Source organism: Nuphar pumila, chromosome 16 (genome assembly GCF_984573655.1).
Source record: "Nuphar pumila chromosome 16, dmNupPumi1.hap1.1, whole genome shotgun sequence".
In the NCBI taxonomy this organism is placed as follows: domain Eukaryota; kingdom Viridiplantae; phylum Streptophyta; class Magnoliopsida; order Nymphaeales; family Nymphaeaceae; genus Nuphar; species Nuphar pumila.
In genome coordinates, this window is record NC_143264.1 from 58,137,279 (window position 1) to 58,154,671 (window position 17,393).

Genomic DNA, 17,393 nt, shown 5'->3' on the forward strand with positions numbered 1-17,393 from the left:
GTGCCAGACTGAGAAGACTCTGCATCCTGTGTTGGCTCCTGACTTTTATGATCAACTGGTGTAGATGGGTCATGTACAGGCGTTACATCATCTGTAAAAAAATACGTTAGAAATTCTCAGAATGCACATTTCAACTAATCAAGCATCCAATTAGTTAAATGATATACCTATCAAAGGAGCCCGTGAAGATGAAGACTGAGCCTGACTACCACTGGATGAACGACCACTGTAACCTCCATGAACCATATTCTAATAAATAAAAAATGTCATGCAATACATTCAAATAATTCACATCAAGTATTACAATATATTCAAATAATTCAAATCATTGGAATACTTGCAAATCATTCACATCATTGCAATACATTCAAATCATTCACATCAAGTATTGCAATACATTCAAATCATTCGCATCAAGTATTACAATACATTCAAATAATTCAAATATAAGAAATATCAAGTTTTGCATTACAACCCATTCATTCGCCTCAAGTATTACAATACATTCAAATAATTCAAATATAAGAACATCACGTATTGCAATACATTCAAATAGAGGTTTGTATTACAAGATTTTGCTCATTAGCTTGAGAATTCTTCCTCATCACTTGTTTGACTTTCATATTCTTCTTCTTCTTCTTCATTGTTTGCCCATCCACTTGGTATATCATTTGGATAACATTCTTCTATTAATGTTTCATCGACCAATGGAGATATGACATGCATATCATGCACAACATCATGACCATAAGAGAAGTCATAGATATCATCTGATTGATAGTAATCACTGTCTTCAGCTAACTTGTCTTCCTGTAACTGATCATACTCAGGGTATAGTTTGGACTTCACCTTGCAAACTGTCCACCATTCATTTGTATCTGACTTTTTTGTACTCGGATATGAAGTATAATAAACTTGTTGAGCTTGCGAGGCTAATATGAATGGTTCATATGTTCCAAACCTTGATTTATGATTCACCTCCACAATGCCTGAGGCTTTGTCGAGTCTTATTGCAGTTGGATCAAACTAATGACACTTGAATAAAGTTACCCTATTATTTATGCCTAAGTAAGTTAACTTCATTATTTCCTTAATAACACCATAGTAATCATGTTCATTTTCACCGTAGCTGCTACCCTTGACACACACGCCACTATTCATCATTGATTTGTTTATACCGTAATCTTTTGTATGGAATCGATAACCATTTACGATGTACCCGTAGTAACATTGCACAACTTTGGTCGGACCATTTTCTAAATCACATATTTCTTGATCTTTAACATCACCATGACAGACCTACACACAAACATAAACAATGATTGTGATCACGACCAATTAAGTAAGTTAGTGTTGTTTACAAGTACACAATTTATGTTAGCGTCCTTACCAAGTGTTTCAACCACTCCACAAACTTAGTTTCACGTTCTTTTTATACTTCTACATCAGTGAGATGTGAAACTTCTCTTCGCAACTCCAGATCAAATCGTCTGCAAACCACAAATACTTATATTACCGAACCATGTATGCACGTATAGAACATAAAAGGATTTATAATTATGTTGCGTCTACATATACTTACTCAATGTATGGGTCGATCGCTGAGCAATTAAAAAGAATGTAGATATGTGTTGCATCTTGCTCTCGATCTGTCAAGAGTCTTGAGCGACAACTACCAAATGCATGCCCAAGCCCAAGTGGTTAAAATATCGATAGTTTGTCAGCTACAGTTACTTGTTCTTCATCATCGTTACGAGGCGGGCATGTGTAACGTATTGGAATGTGAGGTTCAAAGTACATAGATGAAAAATTTGAAATCTCTTCTAAAGTGTACGCCTCGCAAATAGAGCCTTTTACTCTTGCTTTATTACGAACCTTTTTTTTGAGGTCAAACATGCATCTGTCAAAAATATATATTTCAAATTTGAAATATCTATCATTGAAGAGACAAATATAAGAAAACATATACCTTTCAAATGAGTACATCCATCGATATTGCACAGGGCCACCAACCCTTAGTTCATATGATAAATGTATGATCAAATGTTCCATAACATTAAAAAATACTGGCGGAAAAATCTTTTTTAGCAGACAAACAGTGGTGATGACAGAGTCCTCGAGATTCTTTATATCAGATACTACGACTTCCGATGTGCACAATGTTCTAAAAAATCCACTCAACTCAGATAATACCCCTCATATAGGTTTGTCTAACATATCATGGAATGCTAAGGGTATCAATCGTTGCATAAAGATATGACAATCATGGCTCTTCAACCCATATAACTGCCCATCGTCAATCTTCACAGCACGAGCAATGTTAGAGACATATCCATCTGGAAATCTCTACTGTCTCAACCATTGACATACATGCTTCATTTGATCAGGTCCAAGCACGTACTTTGCCTTTGGTTTCAGTACTTTGCCATTATACTCTTTGAGTTCCAATTCTGGTCTTTTACATATTACTTTTAAATCCATACGGGCCTTCGGATTATCCTTCATTTTTCATTTAACATTCATTACTGTATTGAATACATTATCACACATTTTTCTCCACATGCATCACATCCAAATTATGTCGTATCAATATGGTCGACCAATACGGTAGTTCCTCAAAAATAGATTTCTTTGTCCAATTGTGATCCTTCCCAAATCCAAGGAAGGGTGTCGGACTGCGGGCATCTATTAATACACCTGAAAAGTATCGCAATCTTCTTAAAATCTCTATGCCAGACAATCTTGTGGATGAACCTTTCATTTCAGTTGTGCCTGATCTAAACACATTCCTTTGTCGTCGAAACAGATGGTCGCTGGGTAGAAATCGACGATGACACTCAAACCAGCAAGGCTTCCTTCCATGCGTCAATATAAAAGCTTTGGTATCCTCCATGTAGTACGGACATGCCAACCTTCCATGTGTGCTTCAACCAAATAACATATCATATGCAGAGAAGTCACTAATTGTCCATAGAACAACGACCTTCATATTGAAATTTTATTTTTTGTGGGCATCATACGTGGTAACACCGTCATCCCACAATACTTTTAGTTCATCAATCAATGGCCTTAAATATACATCAAGATTTTGGCCAGATGAGGTCGGACTAGGGATCAATAGAGACAAAAAAAGATTTGGACACTTCATACACAAGCTTGGTGGAAGGTTGTATGGAATTACAAATACTGTCCAGCATGAGTATGGAGTTGATCTACCCCCAAATGGATTAAATCCATCTGTACATAGACCGAGTCTAACATTTCTCACTTTCATTGCAAAGTTCTCATGAGTACGATCAAAGTGCTTTCAAGCTTCATCGTCAACAGAATGCGTGATCTTGTCTTCATCGTGTCGAACTTTATTTGCATGCCATCTCATGTGTTTAGCTGTCCTTGAAGACATATACAATTGTTGCAATCTAGAAGTGATAAGAAAGTAGCAGAGCGACTTGTATGAAACTTCCTTTGATCTTGTGCTACCATTGCCTAGGGGTGGCAAAACCTGACACGACCCGCCAACCCGCCTCTTAGGCGGGTTCGGGTTGGGCTTAAGCCAACCCGTTTAATAAACGAGTCGACCCATCTAACCCGTTTATTAAACGGTTCGGGTTCGGGTTGGGGCTATGCCAACCTGCCAACCCGGCTGACCCGTTTAATAAACGGGTTAGGCGGGCGGGTCAACCCGCCAACCTGACCCGCCAACCTGAGAACCCGTTTACCCGACCCAACCCATTTATTAAATGGGTTGGCGGGTCGTGTCGGGTTACCCGTTTATTAAACGGGCTGGGTTCGTGTTCGCCACAACTGACCCGTTTAATAATCGGGTCGGGTTCGGGTTGATGTATGATGACCCGCCAACCCGTCTGGTCGACCCGCCAACCCGACACGATTGCCACCCCTACCATTGCCTCTTGTCTTTGGCTTGAACTGAGGATGCCCACATGACGGACATGATATGTTGTTTTCCTGATCCTTGAAATACAACATGCAGTGATTTGGACAAGCATCAATCTTTTTATACCCCATACCTAAAGCGTTGACCATAACTTTTGCACGATAGAAATTTTGTCACAATTTCTCATCTTTGGGCAAAATACTCTTCACAATCATGCACAAACGGTCAAAACATGAATGACTCAAATTATACTCGGACTTCAAATTCATTAGTTGAAGAACTGCAGACAAAATAATGTGACTCTCTCAATCGTTCCAAAGTGGCTCATCAACATCTCTAAGTAAATCATAAAATCTACTAGCTGCATCGTTTGGTGATTCTTCATCTACTGCAGTTCTTATATCACTAGGACTCATAGCAAAACCCAGTTCTGTTCCTGCGACATCAAATATCAAATCCATATACGGGTTATCGTGTACCACATTCACCCGTGCATCAAAATTGTTTCTAAATTCTTCTTCATGAAACGTCCAATTCTGATAATCACTCACAAAACCCTTCATGTATAGGTGATGTCTAACGCCATGAGGTTCTACAAATCGATTATTCTTATAAATCTTGCAGGGATACCTAATCCGACCTGTGGGATCCACTGTACTGACACTTGCTGTTGCAAATTCAATAAAACTTTCAACACCATCCATATATTCATGCGATAACTCATTGTCAACTATCCTACGGTACATTCATTTACGGTTTGCAATCATTTTGTCGTATGATGTTACAAATAGTATCCTAACTAGTTAAAAAAGAACCATCAGAATGCTATGATGAAGAAAATATCAAATTTATCATGCAATACATGATGTCATACAATCACAAGAATTATGATGCGTGCATTGATAACATAATATTTTCATGTGCAAACTATTCATTAAACGATACATTCACTTGAAGCATGCTTTCATTATATAATTTCACATATAAGTAATAAACAAATTAAAAGTAACTACATGCAAGCATGAATACAATCACATTCAACATTGCAATATATCGAAAACATTCATATCAAAAAAATGTCAAACATGTACCTGCAGCAAACACACTCCAATATTCTGCTAACTACTACCATGCCTAACATGGAATCCGTACTCCAAAAATAAGAACACTTCTATTCTCATACATTTAAATCATGCTCAGCATGATCTCCAAACTCCAACAAAACAGTCCTAGATATCAACAACTAAGTGAGTGTGTGAACAGTAAAGTGTTGCATCCAATAAATTAAATAACATGTGATGTGCTTGCATCATGTACTCACCACAAGTATTGACCCAATTTGCATTGATTTTGTAAGTTATTTACCACGGGTGGCTGGGCACAAGCGGGATCCGTTGAGAAATCTGCAAGAGATAATGTGTTAAAATGAAGTCACCCTCTGTTGAAATGAAAAAATCTTGCATTGGCCTTTTATCTAAAAACTGCGGCCCTTCCAGAAGTCGGGCTTTGGTGCACGTATTAGCTCTAGCTTTACTAGAGTTATCCGAGTAGCAAGAACCATCAAACAAACTATAACTGATTTAATGAGTCATTCGCAGTTTCACAGAATGATGCAGTGTGGCCTGCCAAACCGCATGTCAAGCCTTCCGACAAGATGCACAAGGAACCTTGTAGTTGAGCTGTCAGCACCAAGTAGGGACACGATTCCGCTACGGCAAAGGGAAAGCAAACACAAAGATACCAAAAAACACATGCTGTGCACACGAGCATGAGCACGATGGAGGCGTTGAGAAGTCGAGCACCCAAGCACCTAGTGGCAAATTAGGGGGGCGACCCCCTGTCGGAAAACTAGGGAGGGCAACCCCCTGCCGGAAACGCAGGGGGCGACCCCTCTGCCGGAAAAACCAAAGTGGCAGGGGGCACCCCCCATCCGGAAAAGCATTGGGGCGCCCCCATGCCAAAAAACCAGGGAGGCGACCCCCTGCCGGAAAAGAAGGGGGGTGACCCCCCTGCCGGAAATGCAGGGGGGCGATCCCCCTGTCGAAAAAACCAAAGAGGCAGGGGGCGCCCCCCATCCTGAAAGGCATTGGTGTGCCCCCCTGCCGAAAAAGAAGGGGGGCGACCCCCTACCGAAAAACCAGGGGGGCGACTCCCTACCGAAAAACCAGGGTGGCGACCCCCCTATCGAAAACGCAGGGGGGCGGCCCTCCTGTCGGAAAAACCAAAGAGGCATTGGGGCTCCCCCATCCGAAAAAGAAGGGGGGCGACCCCCTGCCGAAAAATCAATGGGGCGACCCCCCTACCCGAAATGCAGGGGGGCGACCCCCCTGCCGGAAAAACCAAAGAGGGAGGGGGCACCCCCCATCCAGAAAGGCATTGAGGCGCCCCCCCTGCCGGAAAAAAGGGGGGCGACCCCCTGCCGGAAAACGATGGGGGCAACCCCCCTGCCGGAAAAATCGAATTTAATATACCTGAGCGTCATCGGGCGGCAGGCGGCTAACGGAGAGCGGCGGGAGGCTGACGGGGAGCGTCGACCGACGAGCGGCGAGCGATGGGGGCCAAGGAGAGGCCAACTGGCGGGATAGGGCGGCGGAAGGGAGAGGGCGACGGGTGGGAGCAGCGAAACAGGAAAGAGAAAGAGGGCGCTGATTAGGGATTTACGCAACATTTAGCGACGAATTTTGCGATGGAATAATTTCATCGCTAAGCCACTGTAAATCTACATAACTAGTTAGCGACGGAAATATTCTGTCGCTAGATAGCGACGACATACCGTCCCTCACCAAATACGTCGCTAAATGTCACGGTTATTATGACAAAACCTTCTGTCGCTAAGCTGTCGCTAATTTGAGACGGATTGTGCGATGAAAGCTATTCCGTCGCTATTTTCATAAATATTACTGATTTTAGCGACAAATTTTTTTCTCTCGTTAATCTGTCGCTAGTTAGCGACAGAATAATTCTGTCGCTAACTGCCGTCGCTAATTCACTATTTTCTTGTTGTGAAAAACTCTAGTAGCCTATGAAAAGGAAAATGTGTTATGAAAGAGAATCCACTACCTACAATGCTCCTTTGTGTCCCCTAATATGTATCCAATGTCTGCAGAAAATCCTATTATTGTGACCAAATTTCCAGGACACATTTTTCTGGTTAAAAAAGAATTCCTTATAGCTTTAGAAATATTTCAAGGCATAAATTTCCATAACTCACTGCTATACAGATCATGAGAGTCCCAAGGAAAATAAACGGCCGCCTTCTACTATGTTTTGACTTGCATTTATCACTCCAAATACCAACACATGGTTGAACCTGTGCAGTATATCCCAAGAAATAAATAAGCACCCATGCAGTTTGATATAATAAAGGTAAGCAATCCAAGAATTAAAGATAAAACTGTCAACATGTCCATAATATCAGTAATGTACACAAGATGATTACTAACAAATCAATAATTTGTTTACAATGAGTTTACATAAAGAAATGACGGTGCAAAATCACAAACCAAAATTGTTAGCCTTTCCATACTGATGTCAGATCAATTTGGCCAGTAACAGATTCAAATGCAATAAACATACATGAAAAATTAGTGAAACAAAAGCATTGCCAATCAGGAAAATTAGAAACTTATAGAGAGCCAACCAGATGCTATATGAGGACAGTCCAATATATGATCTTTAAACAGAAATACGTGCTTCACAAGATAAACTATAGAAGTCAAATATGCAAGGTCTAGTTGGCAAATCACTCAATAGACAAAAGCGATATTTTCGTCGTTTGTGGATCACTCGGATAAATGCAATAACCCGCGAGAATGGGGTACCCTATAGTCGATTAATACACAATCTGTGCAAGAGGCATCTCCTTCTTAATCGTAAAATACTTGCACAAATAGCTATATCAAATAGGAATTGCCTTTACATGATATTCAATGATATCATCAAATAAGGAGATTGATTGGGAGGAGTCTGACAGAATAATTTAAACGAAACAGAGTTTCCTGGAGAATTTCCCCCGGGAAGGTGGAGTAAAAATAACAATGTAAAGGAAAATTAAATTAGTAGGAATGAACGAACCCATTTCTTTATTGAAATGGGGGTCTTCTTCCCCCATTCTTTCTTTTCTCTTTTGACACGACAATCGAATATGAGCTCCAGATTTTACGAACAAAGCATCACATCAATTTGAGTTCTGATTCGATTGAAGAGTAGTCTTATTTCTTTCTATTTTTTTCTGGTTCTAGTGCCAGTAGTTCTAGAGATCGACTCGGCTCTCTCAAATTGTTTCTCATTATTAAGAAAAGGTAACAAAGATAAAATACGAGCTTGTTTTATAGCAATAGTAATTAATCGTTGTTGTTTCAAGGTCAATCTATTCACTCACCTAAGTAATATTTTTCCTTGTTTACTAATAAATCGACTAATTAAACTCATGTTTCTATAATCAATTCGATCCCCCAACCCAATTGGGGGCAAACGCCTACGACAAGATTGCTTGGATTTACGAAAGAGTCGCTTGAATTTATCCATGGTTTATTCCTTATCTCTAAAATACCATTTCTTCATTCATCTCGGATCCGCCAGAAATGGTTTTTGATTTGCTCCTAGATATGTTATATGTAATTCCTTCCTATTCCTTTGAATATTGGCACACACAACGCATTCAATCTATTTCTTTATCTCCCCGTAAATCATATGTTTGTAACAATAGGGAAAAAATTTCTTCAATTCCAATAGACTAGGTGTATTGTGTCAATTCTTTTGAGTAATATATCTGAAAATGCTCGGTGATTCCTTCTTCTTATTGGCACCATTTCGGACACAACAGGTACATTTCAAAATAACCGCAACTCTGCAATCTTTACCCTTGGGCATAAACCTCCTTTGTATTTTGGATTCCCTCAACTCTTTCTTCTTCAATCAGAAGAAGAAGAAAGGAGAAAGGAAAAAAATAGAAGTTGCTAACTAGAAATCCAATTATGAAAGATTTCGTTGCAAGTTGCAATCAATAGAATAGAGTAATGTGTAATACAACTATTTACTACAATTCAATTACTATTCTTAATCCCAGTATTTTATTTCAGTATCATTTAATTTAAGTATTTTATTTAATCTTGAATATCCAAACCTAGACCCACATTTCTATTTCTGCTCTCCCCCTATTTATTCTACCACAAATCCGAGTTTTGCCGAGGTTTAATTCACTTTTATTCTTTCTATTTTCCTACTCAACTAAAGTAAAGGGAGGGGCTTTTTAACAAACAGAGAATTTATTGCTATTGTTAGCCAACATCTTCTTCATTCCTTACCACATCGATAACTAGAATGAAAAAAGGGAATGTCAACGCATCTGGGAATAAATGATTGATCTCTATCAATAGACCTGCTAAAGAACCGAATTATAGAGTAGTTAGCACAGGCGCCACGAAAAGGTATGTTTTGATATCTCGCATTGAAAATCCTCCTCCTTTATTTAACACATATATGATTAGATATATTATATATATATAGTTGTAGATCACTTGTATTTGTACGCGGAATCCCTAACTAAATTGGATATGTACAATGATCCGGTAGATGAGATACTCCTGCCCCTGAGTAAAAGAAAAAGTAAGTGCCCCATTCGGTTCTTTCTTTCTTTTTTTGTTCCTGAGCATTGCTAACAAATACTCATTCTTTTATACGTTGTATTTCACCTTGGATTTCATATATACATAATTCTAACTCTTTTATTTTATTTATATTTATGTTATGAGACCAAAAAGGAAAAAATGGCAAGAGAAATGTATATAGATAGAAGAAATAACACTGTGAAAAAGAAGATAGGAATTCTCTACAATGACACCGTACAACAATTGAAAGGGATGTAGCCCAGTTTGGTAGCGCGTTTGTTTTGGGTACAAAATGTCACGGGTTCAAATCCTGTCGTACCTACCTATTACTTATCTTATGGGCAGTAATATGGGATCAATTAAAATTGGGGATGGCATAATCATTAGACAGAGAATAGTCATCCGGTCATTGTTGTAGACTTTCTCTCTCTCTCAATACATACATACGTACAGTGCATCTATTCTAGAACTAAACCTTGATACTTTATTGTGGTACACATTCATTTGCAAAGATCTTATATCCAAAAGTCAAAACTAACCCTTGATCAAGTTCGTTACAAATTTTGTCCTGCTAATATACTACTTTCACGTGCTAAGGTTGGCTCCAACACAATAATTTGGGTTGAATACGACATGCTGATCTTCATCAACTGTATGCTTTGATTTTTTATAGTCTTGGAAAATGAACCTTGCAGTATGCTAGCAATGACTAAAGTAAAGATTCTAGAATTGCAAAGAAATTATGCTAGACAATCCAAAAGGTTAGATCTAGAATTTGTACATTAAACAAAAAGTGCACCACATGATTGATAATTATCAAGAATATTGAATGAGGAGAAAGCTTCAACAACAGGCAGGTCCTCTGCAATCACATTTCAGAAGACTTCATTTAATATGTACATTAGGGTGTAGTTATTTACTGAAAGATCATTTATGAGCCCTACAAGTATAAGAACACTAGTGGAGCCCTTTAGTATCCAACATTAACTCAACCAAATTTTGGTATATATACTTTTATACAAATTCTCCATAAATCCTGCAACCTTTTGCATGATATGCCACATGCACAACCGATGCAATGTATTTGAAAATACCTCTTTTATTGTTGCAAATATTGTTGGATCTGAATCAGTAATAATCGATACTAGAGGTCGACCACCCATTGCTCTGAACCATTCTTGAAAATCCAAAAAAAAAAATAGTCTTTCGTCTATAAGTAACGCACATTCAAAGATGATTGATAGATTATGATGGTTAATTTTAGTGAACAGAGTAAAGGGCATCAAATAATTGTTTGTTTTATATGTTGTGCCAAATACATCTACAAAATAATAATAATTTTCACGCGATCTAGCATCAGCCCAAAAAAAATTGTCCATATCTCCATTGTCATCAACCAAAATAGCATAGAAAAAATCTGCATTTTCTTCCTTCTTTTTCATAAAATATTGTAATGCAATTTGGCAATCTTTGCCATGATATTTTTTTTCTCCTTTCCAACATGCACCCCAAGTTGGTCTTTAGTAAAACAAATATTTTTTAGGCAAACAAACTCATCATTTGAGAAGTTTTCAAACCATTTTTTGTCTATGAATTTATAGCATTTTTCTCAAGCATGTTGATTCTTTTTGTTGACTTGTGCATATTTATTTTAGATGGAGGATGCAATACATGATTGTATCCCAATCGAATAGTTTAAACAATCCACTTCTTTTTATTGGAGCATAATCGAACGGTCATTATTGCTTTACAACCACATCTCTTAATAACCTTTTGCTTATTTAACTCACATGTTGGTCTCTTATAGCCTTTCCTTGTATATGCAAATTATCTCCAAACAAACTATTTTTTTTTTTTGCAATGTATTTTAATATCAAAGCCACCCATCCTAGCATACCTACAGTAGAACTCACGTGCATTCACATCGCTCTCAAATTCCATGCCCTTATTAGGCATACACTCCAACGGCACACTTGGCACATATTCTTTCCTTATTTCATTTTTCACATCACCACTTTCATTTGCATCTATAGGTGTAAAACCAATATCATCTTCTTTTATCTAATTCTATCACAAATTCTTTATCAACATCCACATTCAAACACATATCTACGTTCTCACAATTGCCGACATCGTCACCATTGTTTGTACTGTTAACTGACATGTCCAGCTTTCTTTCCACATTAATATTTGTAGAACACAAACTTTTGTCCATGTCTTCACCTTTCTTCAACCTAATAAACATGCAATCACCCAAAAATTGATAATTAAGCAAACAACAAAAAGTCATAGAATAAATGAAACAACAATGAGGAATATGTTTCAAATAGCTATATAAAAGTGCAAAAAATGACACTTGCAGTAATGGTAGGCGGCACAAAACCAACAAGGTTCGACCTAGTATGCAAGATAGCACGATGCCTTTTTAAATAGTTGTGAACAATACAAACTGCATGCTCTGAGTGCAGTGAACATGCCAGAAGTTAGTGATAGATGATCTAATCTAAAGGATGTAGCAAAAGAACCAACAGTCATATTTGTCCAGTGAAATTCTAGAAGAATCAAGAATAAGAACTAATGCTTAGGGCGATATTACAAGTCTAAAAGTCTAAAACAAACTTGACTAACTTTGTGACTTCCATCCACAATTTGAAGAAGCAAAGGGAAAGCAACAAAAAAATCAGAAAATGTGAGGAAATATTGAATGCAGGAAACAATCATAATATAGTAAATGCCCTAAAATACAGCAAAGGCAAAATATCACACACATATAAATTATAAATAACTCTTTAAAAAGAAACCAAATGCAATGTAACAACTAAGCAATAGCAGAGCACCTAACATAATAAGAAACATAAAACAACTAAAAATCCCAAAGACATTGAAAACCTAAAGTCACTAACTGCAAAAACAAGTAATATCAAATGTGACGATAATGGTTTCAGGTATGACTATAATGGTTTCAAAAATCACAAAAATTTCTAGTATTTTTTTAAGAGTCTGTACTTCAGCAGATAATGGTTTCAGATATATAGCAGAAAGGGAGGCATACATGCCACAGATCTACCTTTGAGGCAACGCCCCACACAAGAGAATTCATCTGTGGTTTGAGAACTCCTACATTGAGTTTTCTTTATCATCTTCTTCAGAACATCGTCATTCAACCACCAAAAAAAGAGAGGTCGATTGAGAGAGAGATGGCTCAGGCGAGTTCATCTTGTCATCTTAAAAAAAAAAAACAGAGGTAGAGAGAGGGCTTAGGTGAGCCCGGCTCGCCTGATGCTGGAGAGAGAAGGTTGCAAAGAGAGGGTAAAGGGAGTTGAGGGGGGTCCTCGGCGACGCTCCATCTCGTTTTAAGGGGAGAGAGGTCGATTGAGAGGGAGAGAGGGCTCAGGCGAGGCCCGGCTCGCCTGATAATGGAGAGAAATGGAGGGGGAGATAGGGTTGCAGGGAGAGAGACAGAAAGGACATAACTGATTTGATGGGTGCTCGGCGACGCTCCAGCCTCCGGAAGTTGCAGCGAAGGAGAGGCGAGGTGAGGCTGAGGGTGATGGTGAGGGATCGGGAGAGGGAGAGGAGAGGGTAGAGGTTCGAAGGGTGAAAAGGGGAGCTTTAAATGCCCCTAATGCCCTTTTCCATGGTCGTTGGATTTAAACGAGATGCAACTGTCAAGATGATTATGTTATATTAGGCATGAACTTATATATATAAAAGAACTGAATATATTAGGTTTCAGTTTTCATTAGGACTCGTTAGGTCTTATAGTATGAAGTGTTTTACGATAGATTTGAAACATTAGATGTGCTTAACATGCTTGATTTAGTAAGAATCGACTTCTAAATCATGTTTTTTGACGAAAAAATGTATTTGTATGAACTGAAAATTTTGATGTCTTTATAGTAATTGATTTTTTGATCACCAAAAAAACCCTGTCTATACAGGTCAGATTCTGGCAATCTAAACAAAACCCTTCGATCACATATATGGTGTTAGATGTGAGAAAAATACTAAAAACTATGATTCTTGAAAGGGCCCAACAAAACCTAACAAGAAAAAAGAGCATAATTAGGCATTACTTTTTAAATGAAACAAAATAAAAGAGTAGATGGTCTCTATGTATTACAATAGTTGGACAAAAAAGAAATGAATTTAGAGAATGTGGTGTCAGTGCGAAACCACACCACACCTTTGACCTTGGTTTCTGCTGAAATCATGAATAATAAGGAAGCTGACTTAAACAACTAAACTAGTCAAAGTCACAAACGAAGGTAAGATGCATCAATAGCATAAAATTTCTTTCACCTTGAAAACAAGGACACAAATGTTACTATGATGGTTAAATGAGGGATCAAACTATGATGATGTTAGTCCTTGATAGTTTGGTTAAACTTTAATTAAGACAATCATGAATAAAATATTAAAAGCAGAAAACTGTCCAACTGTTAACGTTGGTCAATTATTAGGAAAGAGTAATGCACATGCAATTCCACGGTCAAAATTAAAAGGCAAGCCAAATTAAAGTAAACCAGGTCAAAATAATTGTTTTTTTATGATGAGGAATCCGTGTAACCAAGATCGGGCCACATTGAGCCCCACCCTTGTGGCAAATCCTAGGAGGGAAATTGCCCGATAATGCCATCTGGTGGTTCGACCTCGAGATTTCTGGTGCCTTCAAACTCTCAACCCTTTCACGTAGCCTAGAGTACCTCAGCCAGGAGGGCAGGTTGCACAAATTTAAGTCTGGTGAACATTTAACTACAAGTTTTGGTACTAATACGTTACACATTTGGTTTATCACCATCCAAGGAAGCACAAAGATTAAGGCCAACAAACGTTCCAATTCTGTCCCATTTGTGTATATCTTTTTGTTGTATTAATTTTGGTGTTTTTGTTTGAAGTGCTCATTTAATATGTTGGAGTTTCAACCCATATTATACTGGAATAGATCTGCGTAGGATATATATGAATCAGGGATCATGGGTCTCTTCATATTCAATTCAAAATCCGGAAAATAATTGCTATGATCAGATTCTGGTAATCGTCATGTATAACCTGACAATTTTATATTTTTTCTATGAAAAATGATCGTAATGTATAGATAATTTGATTCAATTCTCTAAAAACCTTACAATTTTTTATATTCTCTTGATGTCCAAAATCATAAATATAAGACATCGTTAGGACGCTTTTACCCTTCACAACTGTGAATTGAGGCCTTATTGCAATAAAATTATACCTCTCATCGCTAGGTCCAACTCTCACTTAAATCTAGAATTGCAAGGTTTTTTATGTGGACCTCATGAACTTGCATAAATTTATTTACAATTTTTTGGTGAAACTGAAACCACAAAAATTGCAAATATCCTATGTTTTCTCTATATGTCAATATTTTACATAAATATATTTACGAAACTCCATTTAAACTGAAACTACTAAAATTGCATATATCATACATTTTCATATATAATTTATAATTTTGCATAAATATACTTGTGACAATCTTACTGGTTCGTGAAAATCCTTTTGTTTTGCAAATGAATTGGGTAATTGTGATTTTAGTTGTTTCAGCGGTTATGCGAAACAATAAGATGTTTGTGAATCATTAGGATTTTCGCAAATATATTTATGTGAATTTGTAAATTATATGCAAAAAGTATGATATATGCAATTTTAGTGGTTTCAGTTTAAGTGAACATATATTTGAGCGAATTTACGAAGCAATTATGATTTCAGTAGTTTTATTTTTTTAAAGTAGAGTTTTGTATATAACAACCCAAATAATAGTGAATGTAAGCAAATAAATATTTAAATCATTTAAATATTCAAATGATTTAAAAACATATAAACAATGACATTATATATAAATTATTCAATAATGTATTCAATTTAAACGTTCAAATAATTTAAACATTAAAAAATGCTTTCAGTTTAAACATTCAAATCATTTAAACAGTATGATTGAAAACATATAAACATTCAAATGATTTGAAAACATCGAAACATATAAACAATGACATTATGTACAAATCATTCAATAGTGCTTTCAAATGACTTTATATAAAAATTTATTTAATCAATGACATTCAACTGACTTTATATAAAAAATCATTCATAGAAATATATAAATAGCATTATGTACAAATCAATGACATTCAAATGACTATATATAAAAATTCATTCATAAAAATATTCAAATAACATTATATATAAATTAATGAGTTATAATGTTGATCTTTGAATACATAAAAAAACAAAAAATAATCAAATGAATTTCTATAGTTGAGGATATTGTGATTGTCGTGATTATAGCTCTCCAATGACCTTATTTGCATTTTCTAGAAAGTCAGCTTAAGTACATATCATATTATTCAACATACAAATTTTTTCAAGTGCAAGAGTCAACTCTCCCTCAGATCTACTTACGGTCTTTTTGTGCTTCTCTCCAACTTTCTCCTCCCCCTCAAAGGCCCTCTTTGCCATTGAGGAATATGCAACCTACCGGAGGGCAACAAAATCGTCATTGGTGGCATGTGCTATGGATGACAAGCCTCTGTTGTTCAGCAGAGTCGACTCTAGCAGAGAAAAGAGTTGACTATTGCAGAATGAATAGTCAACTATTGCTAAAAGAAGAGTCAACTCTTATAAAATAAGAGTCAACCCTTGAAGATTTTGTGTTGACCCATAGACTATTTTGGTTGGTTTTAAAACTCGAGAATGTTGTGAGTCAACCTCTGCTATAAAAATTACTCTATTTGTATGGTTTGGATTGCAGATTCTGATGAGTAGACCCTTCTGATGTTTTGTTCAATTTTGACAAAAAGAGTCGATCCTTGTTAAAAGTGAGTCGGCTTTTGGGCACTTGGGTTAGGATTTTTTATATTTTGAACTTGGCTAAGGCTGTCATGCCAGAGATTCAGATGATTCACCTTGAGAACAAGGTGGGAGACCTATTTTTGGTACAACCTTGCATGAAATGCATAGGTAAGTGCCTAATGATCCAATGAGAGGTCGTTTTTACATTAAAATGAATGTCATAATGCTATATATATTGGTAAAACTGGAAATGTGATGTTTTACTGCACGATATTGATATATGCAATGCATGACACTCGTTATATGTTTCAATCAATAGCATGTAGATGAATGATATGCAAATGCATCATGTGTAATCATGCTTAAGAATATTGTTGCTTATGTTTAAGCATGGTATTATGGCATGTGTGTCATGCACGTGGACTCTGCACCAAAAGGAGGCATAGTTCGAGCTCAAATAGGCACTCTTGACCTTATATATGTACAACTGAACTAAGATTGTGTTAGTGCTGCAAAGTGATGGTCGATAACCTTATAACAAGTTGAAATCATACATGCTTAAACCCGATAGAGGCTATTGCTTCTGCATAAAATCAATTATTGTTTAAAGCATTTATGTCAGGAGAGTTAAATAAAAAATATGAATGATTAATTCTCTTACATCTTACAATGCGAAAGTAAGTAGGTATAATAGGCGTCGTGGAATTTTTAAGCACGAAAGGTTGCTTCTCCCACCACAGAGATAAGAGATAGTTATCACTTGTGGTGCAGAGTAATAGTGAGAAGGTTTCAACTGAAAGTGAATTTTGATATATCAGGTTGCAAGTGTTGTCTCATTAAAGAGCCCCTCACTCGAGAAAGAAAAGGATGTGCAAGGTCAGGGTAATAAGATACAAAGTAACTAAATATACTACCTTGGGCCAAGCCTCTAATCTAGTCTACATTATACCTACAAAGTATAAAGAAAGAAAAACAAAAGTATGTTGAGCATGTATGAAATCCTGACATGCATTATCTCAGAAAGAAATGTAAATGAAATAATTATAAGCTACCAATGTCATGATAGATGTTTCAGT